The 18400-nt window shown below is 49.0% G+C and overlaps 1 pseudogene; it reads right to left on the bottom strand.

The window, feature by feature from the left end:
* Nucleotides 1-3637: 3637 nt before the first annotated feature.
* LOC132083488 (Fc receptor-like protein 3) overlaps nucleotides 3638-18400 on the bottom strand; it is a 43455-nt pseudogene continuing 28692 nt past the window's right edge.

An 18400-nucleotide genomic window follows, 5' to 3' on the forward strand; every position in this document is an offset into this window, starting at 1 on the left:
ATCCCAGTCCATCCCACTTCAACCCCAGTTCAATCCCAGTCCCTCCCAGTTTCCCCGTCTCCCCCAGTCCCTCCCAGTTCCCTCCCAGTATAAACCAGTATCTCCCAGTCCCTCCCAATCCTCCCTCAGTTCCCTCCCAGTCCTTCCCAGTTCCCTCCCAGTTCATCCCAGTTCCCTCCCAGTCTGTCCCAGTTTGTCCCAGTATCACCAGTGCCCGCAGCCGCTCTCGCTCCATTCTGTGACCTCTGAGGGAACTGGGAGGGACTGGGATGGACTGGGAGCAACTGGGGTGGACTGGGAGGGACTGGGAGGGAACTGGGACAGACTGGCGGATACTGGTTTATACTGGGAGGGACTGGGAAGGAATTGAGGGATACTGGGAGGAGGGAATGGGACAGATTGGGACAAACTGGGGGATACTGGGAGAGAAACTGGGACAAACTGGGAGGGACTGGGGGGAACTGGGTGGGACTGGGGGGAACTGGGAGGGACTGGGAGTGACTGGGTTATACTGGGAGGGCATTGGGACAAACTGGGAGGGGACTGGTTTATACTGGGAGGGCACTGGGAGGGACTGGGTCATACTGGGAGGGAACTGGGATGGAACTGGGGTGAACTGGGAGGGACTGGGGTGGACTGGGAAGGCACTGGGTCATACTGGGAGGGGACTGGGATGGTTTTGGGGTTACTGGGACAAACTGGGAGGGAACTGGGAGGGATTTGGGATGGACTGGGTTATACTGGGAGGGGACTGGGGGATACTGGGAGGGGACTAGGAGGGAACTGGGATAAACTGGGAGGGGATTGGGATGGACTGGGAGGGAACAGGGACAGACTGGAGGGATACTGGGAGGGACTGGGGGGAACTGGGAATGGATGAAGGGGGGACTGGAGGGACAAACTGGGAGGGACTGGGAGGGGATTGAGGGATACTGGGAGGAGATTATGACAAACTGGGAGGGACTGGGAGGGGACTGGCAGATACTGGTTTATACTGGGAGGGACTGGGAGGGACTGGGGATGCACTGGGAGGGAATTGAGGGATACTGGGAGGAGGGAATGGGACAGACTGGAACAAACTGGGGGATACTGGGAGGGAACTGGGACAGACTGGGAGGGACTGGGGGGAACTGGGAAAGGATTGGGACAAACTGGGGGGGACAGGAGGGGAACTGGGATGAACTGGGAGGGACTGGGAGGGAACTGGGTTATACTGGGAGGGACTGGGTTATACTGGGTGGGGACTGGGGCCGGGGGAGTCACTGGGATTCCTGAGCAGGGCAGGACTGGAACAAACTGGGACAAACTGGGGGGGACTGGGATAGACTGAGAGTTACTGGGATGGACTGGGGAGCACTGGGGGGGTTACTGGGAATTACTGGGATGAACTGGGAGTTACTGGGAGTTACTGGGGAGTAACTGGGAGTTTTGGGAGTTACTGGCGGGTTACTGGGATGAACTGGGAGTTACTGAGAAGTTACTGGGAGGTTACTGGGAGTTATTGGGGAGTAACTGGGAGATACTGGGAGTTACTGGGATGAACTGGGATGAACTGGGGCCCCACGCACCTTCCCAGAGCAGCTGCTGGAACTGGAAATGGGGGTGGGAACTGGGAGGGGGCAGGGCCAATGGAAGAAAGGGCGTGGCCAAGGAAAGAAGGGGCGTGGTCATAGAAGGGGCAGGGGCAGAGCTGAGGAGGGGCAGGGGAGGGACTGGGACAAACTGGGGCATACTGGGATGGACTGGGAGGGACTGGGACATACTGGGAGGGGACTGGGGCAAACTCGGACATACTGGAAGTGATACTGGGAGGGACTGGGATGGACTGGGAGATACTGGGACAAACTGGGACAAACTGGGAAAAACTGGGATGTACTGGGAGTAATCAAAGAATGGACTGGGAAGGCCTGGAAGGGCACGGGGGCTGTACTGGGACAGACTGGGATGAACTGGGAGATACTGGGAGGCACTGGGGCAAACTGGGATGTACTGGGAGCGATACTGGGATGGACTGAGATGAACTGGGAGGGACTGGGAGGCACTGGAGGGTTAAAGGGGCTGTTCCCGCCTCCGCCGCCTCCCAATGGCTGACGCTCCCGCCTGTCACTTGCTGAGACCAATCAGCGCCCGGGAACACGACCTTAGGGCGAGGCCTGGAGGAGGTGCCATTTTAGAAACTTTTAGCCTCTAAATCCCATCATGCACCGCAACCCTATAGACGACTAATGGAGCCAAGCCTACAGCTCCCATCATGCCCCGCGGCCCAATAGACCCTAACGGAGCCGGGCCTACAGCTCCCGTCATGCCCCGCGCTCCCCACAGCGCCCGTTATCGCCTTCCCGTGCCCCATTGGCGCCCCCAGACCCTGCGGGACCCCCGGCTGCCCCCAGAGCTCACCCGGGACCCCCAAACGCCTCCTGGGACCCCCAAACACCCCAGGGCACACAGAGGCCTCCGAGCGCCGCTTCCGGGCCTGCATCTCCCGTCATCCCCCGCGGCCACAGAGCCCCCTCATGGCCGAGTTCCGGCCCTGCCAACACCGACACGTCCCGCGCCCCATGGAGACCCCTCAGAGCGCCCCCAGGTGCCCTCCAAGGGCGCCCCGAGGCCACAGGGTCCTCTCAGGTGCCCTCCCGGATCCTCGAGCGCTCGTCACAGGCACATCTGGGACTACAGCTCCCATCGTGCCCCGCGGCTCCATTAAGCACCATTAAAGCAGGGCCTCTATCCCCCATGATGCCCCGCGGCCTCATTAAACAAAGCCTTCATCTCCTGTGATGCACCGAGGCTCTAATAAAGCAGCGCCTACATTTCCCATCATCCTCCGCGCCCCATAAATCCCTATTGTATCCGTGCATACATCTCCCATCATCCCCTGAGCCCTATAGAGCTCTATTATACCCGTGCATACAACTCCCATCATTCCTCGCGCCCCGTTGAGCCCCATTATACACAGGCCTCCATAGAGCTCTATTATACCCGTGCCTACATCTCCCATCATCCCCCGTGCTCCATAGAGCCCCGTTATACACAGGCCTCCAACTCCCATCATGCCCCGTGCTCCATAGAGCTCATTATACCCGCACTTCCAACTCCCATCATCCCCCGCGCCCCCTAGATCCCTATTATATCCGTGCATACAACTCCCATCATCCCCTGAGACCTTTAGAGCTCTATCATACCCGCGCATACAACTCCCATCATCCCTCACGCCCTACAGATCCCTATTATACCCGCGCCTACATCTCCCATCATCCCCCGCCCCCCGTTGAGCTCCATTATACCCGCGCCCACATCGCCATTATATCCGCGCCTCCAACTCCCATCATGCCCCGCGCCCCATAGATCCTCATTATATCCGCGCCTCCAACTCCCATCACACCCCGCGCCCCACAGATCGCCGTTAATTCCCTCCCACACCCCAAAAACCCCCCAAAACAACGAAAAAACCCCAAATTTATTTGACCACCAACACTCAGACACCTCCGAGCTCCCAAATCCTTTAATATTCGCAATTTCCCCCTGTTTAACCCCTCCCTCCCATCGAGTTCAGCTCAGCGCGTGTGACTGAGCTCCATCTCCTCCACCGGGGGTTTTTGGGGGTATTTGGGGTTTTTTTGGGGGTTTTTGGGGTCCCTCAGAGCAGGGCCCGGCCCCGCTGGGTGGGCAGGACCCCGAATCTCCGTTTCAGGGCCAGGCGGTGCCGCGAGAATTTGTCACCGGGGGAGAAGCGGGCGGGGTGGGCCGAGCGTGTGGGGAGCCCGGCCGGGGACACTTTCTGAGGGGAAAATTACACAGAATCCTAAAAAATCCCACAAAATCCCACAAATTATCCCAAATCCCCCCTCAGGACAAGCAAACTCCCCCAAAATCCCCCCAAAATCCTTAAAATTCCCCCCCCCCCCCCCAAATTCCTCTCCTCAGGACACCCGAAATTTCCCGCCAAATTTCCCCCTCAGGACACCCCAAAATTCCTCCAAAATCCCAAAACTGCCACCTCAGGACACTCAAAATCCCACAAATTCCCCCCAAAATGCCCCAAATTCCCCCTCAGGATCCCCAAAATGCCCCAAATTCCCCCCAAATGCCCCAAATTCCCCGCAAAAATCCTCCAAATTCCCCCAAAATCGCCCAGATGCCCCCATCAGAGTCCCCCCCCCCCCCCAATCCCCCTAATTCCCCCTCAAATTCTCCCCAAAATCTCTCAAACTGCCCCTCAGGACACCCAAAATCCCCCAGATTCTCCCAAAATCCCCAAATTTCCCCTCAGGACACCCCAAAATCTCCCAAAATGCCCCAAATTTCCCCCAAATGCCCCAGTTTCCCCAAAATCTCCCAAATTTCCCCCTCAGGATCCCCCAAATTTCCCCAAAATCCACAAATTCCCCCTTAGGACACCTAAAATGCCCCAAATTCCCCCCAAATCCTCCAAATTTCCCCAATTATCCCCTCAGGACTCCCAAATTCCCCCAAAATTCTCCAAAGTAACCCAAATTCCCCCTCAGGACAACAGAAATCTCCCAAATTCCTCTCAAATTCCCCAAATTTCCCCAAAATCCCTCAAATCCCCCCTCAGGAAACCCAAACTCCCCCAAAATCCCCAAATTCCCCTCTCAGGACACCCAAAATGCCCCAAATTCTCCAAATTTCCCCAAATTCCTCCCTCAGGAAACCAAAACTCCCCCAAAATGCCCCCAAATTCCCCCTCAGGATGCCCCAAATTTTCCAAATTCCCTCAAATCCCTCAAAATTCGCCAAATCCTCTAAATTTCCTCAAATTTCACCTCAGGACATCAAAAATCCTCCAAAATTCCCCAGATTCTCCCCCAAATTCCTCCAAAAATCCCCAAATTTCCCCTCAGGACACCGAAAATCCACAAAAATCTCCCCAAAATTCCCCAAATTCCTCCAAAATCCCCTCTAAGGACACCTAAAATCCCCCAAAATGCCCCAAATCCCCCAATTTCCCCAAAATCTCCCAAACTCCCCCCTCAGGACACCCAAATTCCCCAAAAATGCCTCGAAATTCCCCCTCCGGACACCTAAAATCCCCCCAATTCCACCCAAAATCTTCAAATTTTCCCAAATTCCCCCTCAGGAGAACAAAAATGCCCCAATTTCCTCTCAAATTCCCCAAATTCCCCCTCAGGACACCCAAATTCCACCCAAATCCTCAAAAATGCCGCAAATTCCCCCAAAATTCCCTCTCAGAATACTCGAATTCTCCCAAATCCCCTCAAATTCGCCTCTCAGGACACCCAAAATCCAAAAAAAAATCTCCACAAGATTCCCCAAATTCCTCACAAATCCCCCCCAAATTCTCTAAATTCCCTCAATTTCTCCCTCAGGATATCCAAAATCCTCCAAAATTCCCCAGATTCTCCCCTAAATTCCTCCAAAAATCCCCCAAATTCCCCCTCAGGACACCCCAAAATCCCAAATTCCCCCAAAATCCCCAAATTTCCCCTCAGGACACCCAAATTCCCATAAATTCCCCCCAAAATCTCTCAAATTCCCCCTCAGGAAACCAAAAATTCCCCAGATTTCCCCCAAATTGCCTCGAAAATCCATGCTCAGCACACCCAAAATGTCTCCATTTCCCCCAAAATCCTCAAATTCCTCCCTCTGGACACCCAAAACCCCCGAAATGCCTCAAAAATCCCCCAAATTCCCTCCAAAATCCTTCAAATTGCCCCAAAATTCCCCAAATTTGCCCTTCAGGGCACTCAACTTCCTCCAAGTTCCTTCTCCCAAATTCCCTCAAAATCCCCCCTCAGGACACCCAAAATCCTCCAAATTTCCCCAAATTCTCCCCAAATTCCCCCCTCAGGACACCCAAATCCTCCAAAATCCCCCAAAATTCCCTCTCAGAACACCAAAATTCTCCCAAATTCCTCAAATTCCCCCTCAGAACACCTCAAATACCCCAAATTCCTCCCAAACTTCCACAAATTCCCTCAAAATCCTCGAAATTTCTCCCCAGATCCCCCAAATCCCTCAAAATTCCCCCAAATTCCCCTCTCAGGACACCCAAATTCCCCCAAAATTCCCCCTCAGGAAACCCAAAATCCTCAAAATTCCCCAAAATAACCCAAATTCCCCCAGCAGGACAACAAAAATCCCCCAAATTCCTCTCAAATCCCCCAAAATTCCCTCTCAGAACCCCCAAATTCTCCCAAATCCCCCCCTCCAGGACACCTGAAATCCCTCAAAATCCCCAAATTCCCCCCAAACTCCCCCTCAGAACATCCAAAATCACTCAAATTCTCCCTCAGAACACCCAAACTCCCCAAAAATGCCCCAAATTTCCCCCTCAGGATGCCCAAATTCCCCCCAAAATCCCCCAAATTCCCATAAATAAACTCCACCAAATTTCCCTAAAATTCCCCCAATTTCCCCAAAATTTCCCAAATTCCCTCCTCAGGACAACCTGAATCCCACTAAAAAACCCCTTAGGACACCCAAATTCCCTCAAATTCCCCCCAAAATTCCCCCTCAGGATGCCCCAAATCCCCCAAATTCTCCCAAAATGCCCCAAATTCTTCCCCAAATTCCCCCCCCAAGACATCCAAACTCCCCCAAAATTCCCCTCAGGACACCCAAAGTCCCTCAAATTCCCCCAAAACCCTCCCAAATTCCCCCAAATTCCCCAAAATCCCCCAAATTATCCCTCAGGACACCCCAAATCCCCCCCAAAATCCTCCAGATTTCCTCCTCAGGACACCCAAATTCCCATGAATTCCCCCCAAATTCCCCCAAAATTCCCCTCTCAGGAAACCCAAACTTCCCCAAAATGCCTCAAACTCCCCCAAATCCCCCAAATTCTCCAAAATCCCCCAAATTCCCCCCTTGGGACACCCAAAATCCCCCAAATTCCCATTTTTGACCCCAAACTTCCCACCTGAGCACCCAAATTCCCATTTTTAGTCCCAAACTTTCCCTTCCTTGACACAAATTCTCCTTTTTCAGTCCCCAATTTCCCTTTTTGGCCCCAAATTCCCCTTCTTTGGTCCAATTTTTCCCTTTTTTAGACTAAAATTCCCCTTTTTTAGATCCAGACTTCTCACCTGAGCACCCAAATTCCCCTTTTAGACCCAAATTCTCCTTTTTGAGCCCAAATTTTCCCTTTTTTTCAGCCCAAATTTCCCTTTTGGAGCCCAATCTTCCCACCTGAGCACCCAAATTCCCCTTTTAGACCCAAATTCTCCTTTTTTGGTACAAATTTCCCTTTTTTGGACCCAATTCTCCCATTTTCAGCCCAAATTCTCTATTCTTGGCCCAAAATTCTCCATTTTTGAACCCAAATTTCCCTTTTTAGTCCCAAATTTCCCTTTTTGGACCCAAATTCCCCCCCCGTTTTTTTTTTTTTTTTTGTTACAAGTTTCTCATTTTTGGACCCAAAACACTTGATTTCAGTTGGTGGGAGAACCTGGAGATTTTCAAAAAGGATGTGTGGGGAAGAGTAGTTTTCCTCACTGTGTATACTTGGAGGATTGCTGTTTTTACTGTGCTTATTTATCTGTTTCACTAAAACAGCATTTGCCGTGCAGACCAACCTAAAGAAACCAAGGAAAGCGACAAAGTTAAGTAACCGTGATTACCAAAGTGCACAAGAAATTTACAGTCAATTCAAGAAATTAAATAGGAAACCCACGAATCAAAAAATTGTGAGTTGATGCGAGCTTAAAATTTAAGCTCGATCAAAGAGAAAGAGGGGCGACTGTTATGAACAAAAATTCTGTTGATTTTTCCTGTGAGACAAAGGTTCCCACTGTTGCTGCTGGGGTTCTGCCTGTGCTATGGTAGTTACGGGTCACTGTTGTTAATGGTTGTTTCTGTATCAGTGAAAGCCCTGGCTGGGGCGAGGTAATGGCCCCGCTCTGAGACAGTGAGGGGTGGGGACCTCCCGAACAGCGAGGAGAAGAGACTTTGGAGGGGAGGGATGTGCAAAATACTCCAAGGACCAGCATGCTGTGTGGGACCCCTGCTCCGAATGCGCTGAGAAAACCCCAAAAACAACGAGCCAGCTCAGAGTTGAGAGATTGGAGTGATGCCTGGATGAGAGGAGCGGAGTGCTGGGCCTGCAGAGATGCTGAAAACCTTCGCTGTTCCTCACCCTGCGTTCAAGAGCCCCCGGGCCGGGTCTGGGAGGAAGTGAGACTGAGACCAATCCAACATTGGAGGGTGTTGATGCCCCAAAGGCTCCCACGGGGACCGGACCCCCAGCTCTGCCCCGGGTGGACAAAGCTGTGCATGTCGTCCTCATCCTCTGAGTCGCCCTGGGAGAGACGACGGGGACTGCAGCCCCGCCGAGAGGCCCAATCCTGAGCTGATCACTTATAGTAAAGGCATTAAAAAGGAGAAGAAGTCTCCTGGCCCTGTTTATTTCGTGCTGTGTGGGAGCCCTGCTCTGAATGCGCTGAGAAAACTCCAAAAACAACGAGCCATGTAAGAGTTGAGAGATTGGAGTGATGTCTGGACATGAGGAGCGGAGTGCTTGATAGTGGAACCCTGGAAAAAGTTCAAGATAGAATCTAAAATGTTAGGCTTTGTGCTTTCCCAGATCAACTGCACCTGCGTAAGCAGTATGATAAATTATATAATTGTTAGATATGATGGTTGTTTAGTAATTAAATGTAATTATTATATAACCATAAGAAGAATAGTGAGAAACTATGTTGGAAATTCAGAGAGGGGCTAAATTTATGTATACAATAGAACAATATAAGTTTAATAATTAACATGAAAGTTATGTAACGATAGAGTATAAAACATGATCATTTCGGATGTATGGTCGGAGTCAGATTTGGGTCGAATATACCCCGATTCCCAGAGCTCTTAATAAAAAGCACCGCATATAATCCCCGTGATTACGTGTTTTTGAACGCTAACATGCTGGGCCTGCAGAGATGCTGAAAACCTTCGCTGTTCCTCACCCTGCGTTCGAGAGCCCCCGGGCCGGGTCTGGGAGGAAGTGAGACTGAGACCAATCCAACATCGGAGGGTGTTGATGCCCCAAAGGCTCCCACGGGGACCGGACCCCCAGCTCTGCCCCGGGTGGACAAAGCTGCGCATGTCGTCCTCATCCTCTGAGTCGCCCTGGGAGAGACGACGGGGACTGCAGCCCCGCCGAGCCGCCCAATCCTGAGCTGATCACTTATAGTAAAGGCATTAAAAGGAGAAGAAGTCTCCTGGCCCTGTTTATTTCAAGCAGCACAAAGTTCCTTGGCAAGAGTCACTCTGCTCCTGAGGGGACACTTCAGGCACACCAAGGAAACAAAGCAACAACAAAACCAAACAGAATCCAGGCAATCAAACCAGAAATGAACCGAGAACAGTCCCTGTGTGTGTGTGAGACACAAGGACAGTGAGGGCAAGGATAAAAGGAATATGGCCTAAAAGCTTAACAGGGCTCAAACTTAACAGGATTTATCTCATACCTTAATTTTAACTGAAACAGTCAACTACACAATTTAGCAAAAGAACAGCACTTAACAGTATTTAACCTAACTTAAAACCTATGTTAGAAATTTAACAGAGGAATAAAACTTAACAATATTCAACTTAGCTTATAAGTTATATTTAACATAATGTAGCAAAAGAACAACTCTTAGAAGCATTTGACTTAGCTTAGACCTCATGACTTAACCTTACTTACAGGCCTGACTGACTCAGCTATCCAAGGCACTCAAGCCACTCAGAGAGCAGCATTTCTGCCACATTTCCCCAGCACAGGCACTCCTGTGTGAACACAGACACCAAGAGTCAGTGCAAGGCACCTGTGAGCAATTCCCCTGAGGGCAGGCAATGCCCCCTGTGGATCCTTTGGCATCTCCCCAGCGGGTGAAAGGGCTGAGCCTGGAGGAGTGGGGGGATCGGCCCAGGCTCCATCGTTGTTCAGGATCCCCGAGTGCAGCAAACGGGAGAGTTCCCGGCTGGGAGAGGCCCCACTCAGAGGGAGTCGCTGGCCCAGGAGAGCTCCAAGGGCTCCTTTTGGAGCGCTGTGTGCAGGGCCCCAAGAGAGGGGCTTCAGTCCCAGCAATGGCTCATCCTGGCTGCCCGTGGCACCAACAGCTTTCTTTGGCAGTGTGAGAACAGGGATGTTGTGCCACTGAGGGAACAGAAACCGTTCCCAGGGCTGCTCCTAAAGGAACCAGGAGCTGGTTGGGCAGCAGCAGTGCCTGGAGCAGACAGTGTTTGTGATGAACTGCAGAGGAGCTGAGCCCAGGGGCTGTTGGCCAAGGCCGAGCCCCAAGGAGCATTTCTCAGCTGGCAGGGCGGCCTGAGAAGGGGAGGGGGGAATGCAGCAGCACAGGGCCATGGAACCAAGGGACCATTGTGACACTGTGGGACTCTGTGAGACCAAGGGACCATTGTGACACTGTGGGGCCTCATGGAATCATGGAGAGCACTGTGACATTGCTGAGCCTCATGGAACAAGGGAATTGTAGTGATAGTGTGTGGCTCCATGAATGTAGGGATCATTGTGACACTGGCAGGCCCCATCAAACCAAGGGTCCACCGTGACTCTGTGGAGCCTCATGGAACCAGTGAGACAATTGTGACCCTGGGGTTCCTTACAGAACCAAGAGGACCATTGTGATACTGTGGGGCCTTGGGAAACCAAGAGGCCTTTGTGACACTGCAGGGCTGCATGGAACCAACCATTGTGACACTGTGGGGCCTCGTGTCATAATTGGTCCCTTGTGACACTGTTGACCCAAAGGAGAACATTGTGACACTACAAACCCCCAGGGTCCAAAGGGCCATTGTGACATTTCAGGGCTCATGGAACAGAGGAGTCACGTGATATTGTGGGGCCTGGAGAGCTACGGAGACCATTGTGACACTGCAAAGCCTCATGGATTCGGTGGGACCATTGTGACACCACTGGGCCTTATGAAACATAGGGACCACTGTGACAATACTGGACTTCATTGAACCAAGGGTCCATTGTGACACTGCAGGTCTTCTTGTAATCAACAGGCGATTGTGCCTGACTGGTCCAGCTGACCTTGGCACATTGAGAGTCTCCTCATCTGCTATTGAAACACTGGGGCTCTGTGCTTTCCTTCTCATGGAAAAGAACTGGCCTTCTCCTCCAGACACCCATGGCCAGAATTGGGATTTCACCTCCAAAATCCCATATATCCAGAGATTGTTCCAATAGGAAGATTGTCAGGACAAATCTGGCTGGTAATGGTTTCACAAGGGTCACCTTTCATCTGTCCCCAAAACTTTGGGGAAGGCTCTGTGCTTTCCTAACTTTGGGAAAGAACTGTCCTTCTAGTCCCGGTGCCCATGGCCGAGATTGGGATTTCACCTCCAACATTGTGCATTGTGACAGACTGGAGGAGATTGTTGGCTGAAAACATTTTGTCAGGGGCGGGGGGGGAGGAAGGGGCAGGTCCAGCCTTGCCCAGCCCTGGAACCCCAGCCCTGCCCAGCCCTGGAACCCCAATCCCCCCAGAGCCTCTATCCCAGCCCAGCGGTGTCTGCCAGTCCCTGGCACAGCACAGGCAATGCTCCACAGCCACCTCTGCAGCCCCAGCCCAGCTCCTGAGGGACCAAATGACCCCAAGGCCCAGCTGGGGGAAGGGCCCAGGGAGACCAAGGGGTATTGAAGGCTGACCACAAGGCAAGCACACATCTTGACCCTACCTCCTCTTGGAATTTCCATCTGAAATGTACTGGAATCCAGGAGTTGGTACCTCTGTTTGTGCTCCTCTGTATTTTTTTGCCTTTCCCTCTTTCTGTCATTTCCTTCTATTTCTGTCCTTTTGTAAATTTGAGTAATGTAAAATTCAAATAGCTTAGAGTTTGTTGAAGTTGAATGGGTCAAGTCAGTGCTTTAAGAAGTGTTCTGTGTTGATTGAATGTCGTTTTAAACCAGTAGCTAAAATTTCTCTCGTTTTGTGAAGTTACCAGCAAAGTCTGTTTTGTTGTTTTGGGGCCCTGAAAATCTCTTGCTGGTATTTCTCCAGTACATCCTACTCAGAGGACACAAACAATTGTAATTCCTTTTAAATGTCTCCTTGAGAGAGTTTTTTGGGGCATGGCAGTCAGGGCTTGTGTGTCCTGCTTGGCCCAGCCCAGGCAGGGCTTTCCCAGCCACATTCCACACTCCATTTCCCAGCTGGAGCCGCTGCTGCCTCTGAGTTGTGCTGCCCCAGCCCCAGGGACGCTCTCCTTGTCTGCCCATTCCCCCACGGTCTCTGGGCAGGGATGGCCTCAGTGGGGGCTGCTGACATCCTCAGCACCTTGGAGGCTGCTGCTGAATTTTCCTGCTCCAGGGGCTTGTTCAGCCTTCAGCTCTTCAGTGCAGGAATTCAGTGTCCCAGGGCTCATTGACATTCAGAACAACTTAACAAGCCAAGCCTCTGGGAATAATTTGATTTAGGTTTTCAAATCTTTTGTGGTTAATCGGGCAGATTTCAGAAATGCATTCAAACGGAATATATTTTATTTAAAAAACAGTGAGAAAAGATTTCTTAGGTCCCATTTAGGTTTTTTTCCCTGTTGATAAATTGATATGTGCAATCTCCAATTGACACTGAATCCAAGTACCCCCTCATGCAGTTTGAATAGAGATAAAAATCAAGACCCTTCATGGCTGACAATCAATCAGACTCTGTCCCTACCCCCACTCCACCATTTCCCCCATCCAAGCCCTGGCACTCAGAGCAGCCTTGTGCAAATCTGAGCTCCCTCCAGCCCAGGCTGCACCTGCAGCTTTCAGCTCCTTGGCTCCAACGCCCACCTGCTTTCCTTGAGGAGGAGCTGCCTAAGACACAGAGGGATGTTCATTTATTGTCAGCCAACAAAGCCAAGGGAAGGCACAGCTCCATCAAATGCAGAAGTCATCCCTCTGCTGGATATTAAATTCACTTTCCACAGCAGACAGCCTCAGAGCAATGGAAAACACCTTCTGTGCCCAGCACAGATCCCAAGGTCTCCCCAAACCCTCCCTGCCCCGATTCTGCCCAGATTTGCTCTTTGCACACACGAGTCACACGCTGAAGTCAGGAGCTCCCTCCATGCCCAGAGGGAGGAAAAGAGAGAAAGGGGATGAAGAGCTCTCCTGTGCAGAGCCAAGGTCCAAGTGCTCTGGGATGTCCCAGCAGCGTCTGACATGTCCACCATCCCCCAGAGATTTCTGTACAGCAACAGTTTTAGACAAAGACAAAAGAAAAGGTAATTCTCTGAGATATACAAACAATTAAGATGTTGACTAATATGATATTTATTTGAGCTTCAGAAAGATTGGGCAATTCCCTGAAGCTCAAAGCATGAAACCAGTCAGCTGAAGGGCACTTGAATGACCAGAAAGCATTGGGAGGAGTGTTGAGGGTTTTTTGCAGGACAATGGACATATGCAACATATGCACAATGCAGCCTTCATAGAAACTGAATAAGGTCACCATGCCCTTGAAGGACACAAAAGAAGGAGAACACATTCAGGAGCAGACGGTTCAGGATGCAAAGGCAGACAAGAAAAGGGCAGTGACATACATGAAGAAGAAAGACTAACTAAAATTAAATGAAATATCAAAATTTGTGTGTTAAAAGGACTTAACCAATCATGTATTAGCTTGAAGTTTGAACAGTAGAGAACAGTATAAATATAGATTGTTTTTTGTAATAAATTGGCTTCACTTGATCATATTGATCATGGTGTGATGTCCCGTTAATGATCCTCTGCACCTAGGAACCAGAAATGCATGCAAGCCTCCACCCCAAGAGACATTATGAATTAAAAAAACATGGCCATTAACTGCTTTATACCAACACAGAGTAATGGCAACCAAAATGCACTCAGACCAGGGTTTTTTCCACTCTCTTTCAAGCCTCACGCGTTAGGCACCAAATTTTGTCCTGGTTTAGGGCAAATTTGGGAGAAAACCTCCAAAGGGGCCCCTCCAGAAAGCAAACCCACATTGCCCCTCCCCACAACCGGGTCAGGAAGGATTCCCTGGAGAGAAGTGGAAAGAACCTGTTTATTTAACAGGCACAGCACCCCCAGCACACAAAATGAACAATACCAGGTGACATCACTCTTTCACCAGTCTGAAAAAGATGACAAATTCAGAAAGCCTCTCTTGGGGGTGGTCGCTCTGTTATCAGTCCCTCCAGTGCTGGGGTAGCTGCTGCAGCCACAAGGTGCAAACTCTTGGTGTTTCCCAGGTCCCAGTCCAGAGCAGGTTTGAGTGGTTCCAAAAAAAGGAAAGGAGAAATAGTACAGGGAAAAATTCGGACTGCTTAGCTAAACTAATTAATGAACAGAAGCAAAAGCAAGAGCAAAGCAGGAGCAAAGCAGAAGCAAGAGCAAAGCAAAAAGCCAAGCAAAAAGCAAAAGCAGCACCATGTACTGCCCTGTCTCTGTGTCCTGCCAGCCATGGGGGAGTGGCTGAGAGCAAAACCAAAACAAAACTTCGCTCTTCAGAGCCAGTCTTGAAAGCACAGAACATAATATCCAGCATGAACAGAACAGACAGCTGGGGATACAAGCGTCCTAACGTCACCCTAGGACAGCAAAGTTATTCCAAACTGCCCCCCAGCAGCTCCCTCCTCACCGATGCCATCTGCTGGGGCTGTGCCAGCTTCAGGAGATGCCTCCAGGGCCTGCATTCCCTGTGTGAAAAACGCATATTGTATGACTGGCTTTTAACAAATATTAAAATGAATATTATATGTGTTGCGTTAGAAAGTTATGTTGTACTAATTTTCTTAAGTAGTGTTTTAAATCTAGTTTTAGGTTATAACATAATGTTAAAATAGAAACTATGCTATGTAAGATACTTTTTTAAAGAGAGGACTCACAGTGAGATAGCAGCCACAGGAGACCTAAATCTTTCAGATAAAGAGAATTTATTGCTCTCTTATCAGAAGAAACGAACTTCTTCTTGCCTGCTCAGCCATGAAGACGCCGTCAGGATTCAGAGGAAGAAGCTGACACTGACCAGATAGAATCCTGTGTTTGAATGGAATTTATGCATCATGGATGAGGGGTATGAATATGCAACAGGTTATTGTTTTTAAGGGTTAATCCTCTGTTAACCTGTGTCCTTTCTCGGGCTTATTTTGCCCAGAAAAAGGTACTTGGACATCCATAACTCTTTGTTCTTCTTGTCTCATATTGTCCTAAAACTTAATTGTCCAAATTTTTATTATCCTAATTATATTAATCTTTTTATAACAATTTAATTACTATTAAAATTTGAAAATTTTAAAAACAAGTGATTGGCGTTTTTCACACAGTATCTGACACAAAACATCCCATATACCAATGTTTCTGGGGGAAGCATTTACAACATGATGGGGGTCACAGGATGTGAAAAACACCAATCACTTGTTTTTTAAAAATTTAAAAGTAATAAAGTGGTTATAAAAATAGCAATATAATTAGAGTAATAATAATTTGGGTAATTTGGATTAAGACAATATGATACAATAGAAACAGAGTTACGGATGTCCGGGTACCTTTTCTGGGCAAAATAAGCCCAAAAAAAGACACGGGTTAACAGAGGATTAACCCTTAAAAACAATAACCTGTTGCATATTCATACCCCTCATCCATGATGCATAAATTCCATTCAAACACAGGATTCTGTCTGGTCAGTGTCAGCTTCTTCCTCTGAATCCTGACGGCATCTTCATGGCTGAGCAGGCAGGAAGAAGTTCGTTTCTTCTGATAAGAGAGCAATAAATTCTCTTTATCTGAAAGATTTAGGTGTCCTGTGGCAGCTATCTCGCAGCAAGTCCTTTCTTTAAAAAAGTATCTCACATAGCATGGTTTCTATTTGAACATTATGTTATACCCTAAAACTAGATTTAACCTACTACTTAAGAAAATGAATTGTAAAATACAAAGCTGTGTTTCGTGTCAAGTACAAACAGGTGATGTGTGTAGTTGTGAATGCGAAATGTGTAGACCCCGACAATGAGAGAGCTGTGAATTCGAATAATAACTGAAGAGAATAAAGCATAGAAAAAGGCCTTTAAACCTATCTATTGTTTGCAAATTAACCCTAGTTGATTTAAGAGCATCAGAATTAAAGTGTTAAAAATGTTGCTTTTTGCCTGCATTAATCCATAAAGAATTCTGCAATAATAACCTTTTGAAGTATAATTTTAGAATATTACTTGTATCCTTGAAACTATAGCTTTAGAATATATATAAAAGAAATATGCTTATCTTATGCCTTATTGAAGCAGAGAAAAACAGCTTGAGAAAAGAAGATGAACATCACATCAAGAGTTTATAGTTTCGACCAAAAAGAAGCTAGACATCACTGTTATGAGATTTATAGTCTCTGCAATTAAAAGGTGAACACACATGTGAAGAGCTAGACCCCACCACATGAGATTAGTCTTTCTTCTTTCAGAAACTAAACCATCACCATCTAGAGATACTCCTTTTGAGATACATGCTGAAAAACTAAGATCACAATAGTGTATAGAATCATGATGTAATAATTTAGAATAAAAATTGCTGATGAGTAAAAAAATTAGAAACAGAAACTGCTGAAAAAGCTGATGAGTACCCCTATAAATACCTGTAACCCTCAATTATCGGTGTGCAGTTGGAGGGAAAACTTCCCCCACTGTACCCAGCGCTGTATTGCTCATACTTTACCATATTAAATAATAAATTGATTGCTGCTTGAATATTAGCCTAGTCAAGCTTCTTATTCATAACATTAATACAGCATAACTTTCTGACAAAACACATATAATATTCATTTTAATATTTGCGAAAAGCCAATCATAAAATATGCATTTTTGCCACAGGAGGACTGGGCTCTCCCAGTTATTCCCTGCACAGGCGTGACCCCCCCCTTCCCCTCAGAGCTCTCCCGCGCTGAGGGGCCGCTGCCGCTTCCCGCCCTTCGCGCCCGCCCTCAGCGGCCGCCGGGAGCTGGGGCAGCCCCGCCCGCCCTCATATCGGAGCCATGGAGAAGGAAAACCGCTTTAAATGGTTTATGCCGCCGCGCCTGAGCGCTGGGCAGGTGTCTGCGGGCAGATCCCAGGTGAGCGCTCGGCCGCGGGGCCGCTGGGGGCGGCCCATACCACACCTTCCCCCCCCACCCCCGGCTGCACCTTCGGGCTGTGCTGCTCTGGAGGCCGCGGCTGAGGAGGGGACGGGGGGAAAGCGCAGGGGCCCTTCCCCGGGGACACGGGGACAGTGCTGGGCCCGGGGAGTGCCCCGGCAGGGCCCCGAGCTGGAGCACACACACACCTGCCCCTTGCTCCCAAAGAGCCGCGAGCTGGAGCACACACACACCTGCCCCTGTATGGGCCGGGATGGCTCCTGTGCTGGACTCATTTCTGTGTGTATGCCTAGAGTGGCACATGCACAGACATCTTTGGTTTGAGTTTCAAAGACCTTTGTTGTTGTTTTCTATCAAAACTGAAGGGAATCATCTTCTCAAGCATCCGCTCTGTTTTGTAAGTCCATGTTTGATGTGGGTAATTCAGCCCAGAGAGCGAGCAGGGCTCTGTCGCTGGCCGGGGTCTGTGTACAAATCACCAACGGGACGGGATTGCTGAGGAACTGCCTTGAGCTGTTTTATTTTCCAGCATCAGTCTCATTACATGGTTATGACAGTGGGAAGATGCCAGCAGCTCACATCCCAGGCAGCTGACCAAGAACTTAATGTTACAATTTACTTAAAAGTTTTTGACCAGTCACACAAATCAAAAGCACATTGACAGTAGTTCAGTCCAAGCACTATAAGCACACACGTACCTTTGGTTAAAACAATGCTTGCTTATTTTGAATACAATACCTGCTTTTAAGCCTTAAAGCAAAATGCACATAGCTCCATTATTAACCTTAAAACTTCCTAATATCTCGCTAGATAAACTTTTCTGTAACTTAGGGAGTTATTCTAGCCAAACGTTAATACACAGACCATTGTTCTATTTGTCCTTACTTTTCTACTTTTTACATTATTTTTCTGCTTGTCGCAGACATTTCTCCACAGAAATCCTTTCTTTCGGATTTCTGTGTCTTTGGGAGGCCAGATGCCTCCGAAGACAAGGTAAACAATTATTATCAGCTGCTGGGGAATGCAACAGGGGCACCTATTTTGATTGGTGATTGGTTCATGTTTTATGTTTATAATTAAGGGCCAATCACCAGTGCAAGCCAGGGGACTGAGTCCTTGGCCACAGCTTTGTTGTGGATTCTTTTCTATCTCTTCCTAGCTAGCCTAGCTGCTCTGCAAAACCTCTCTCCTTATTCTTTCTATTATAACTATAATGTATTATATCTTATATTAATAAATTCAGCCTTCTGATTCAAGAAACAAGATTCACCATCTCTCTCACCAGCCAGCGCCCACTCAGGCGCGGCAATATCTGGTGACCCGAAGTGTGAGAGCAGAAATTAATTTAA

Source organism: Ammospiza nelsoni, chromosome 24 (genome assembly GCF_027579445.1).
Source record: "Ammospiza nelsoni isolate bAmmNel1 chromosome 24, bAmmNel1.pri, whole genome shotgun sequence".
NCBI lineage: Eukaryota > Metazoa > Chordata > Aves > Passeriformes > Passerellidae > Ammospiza > Ammospiza nelsoni.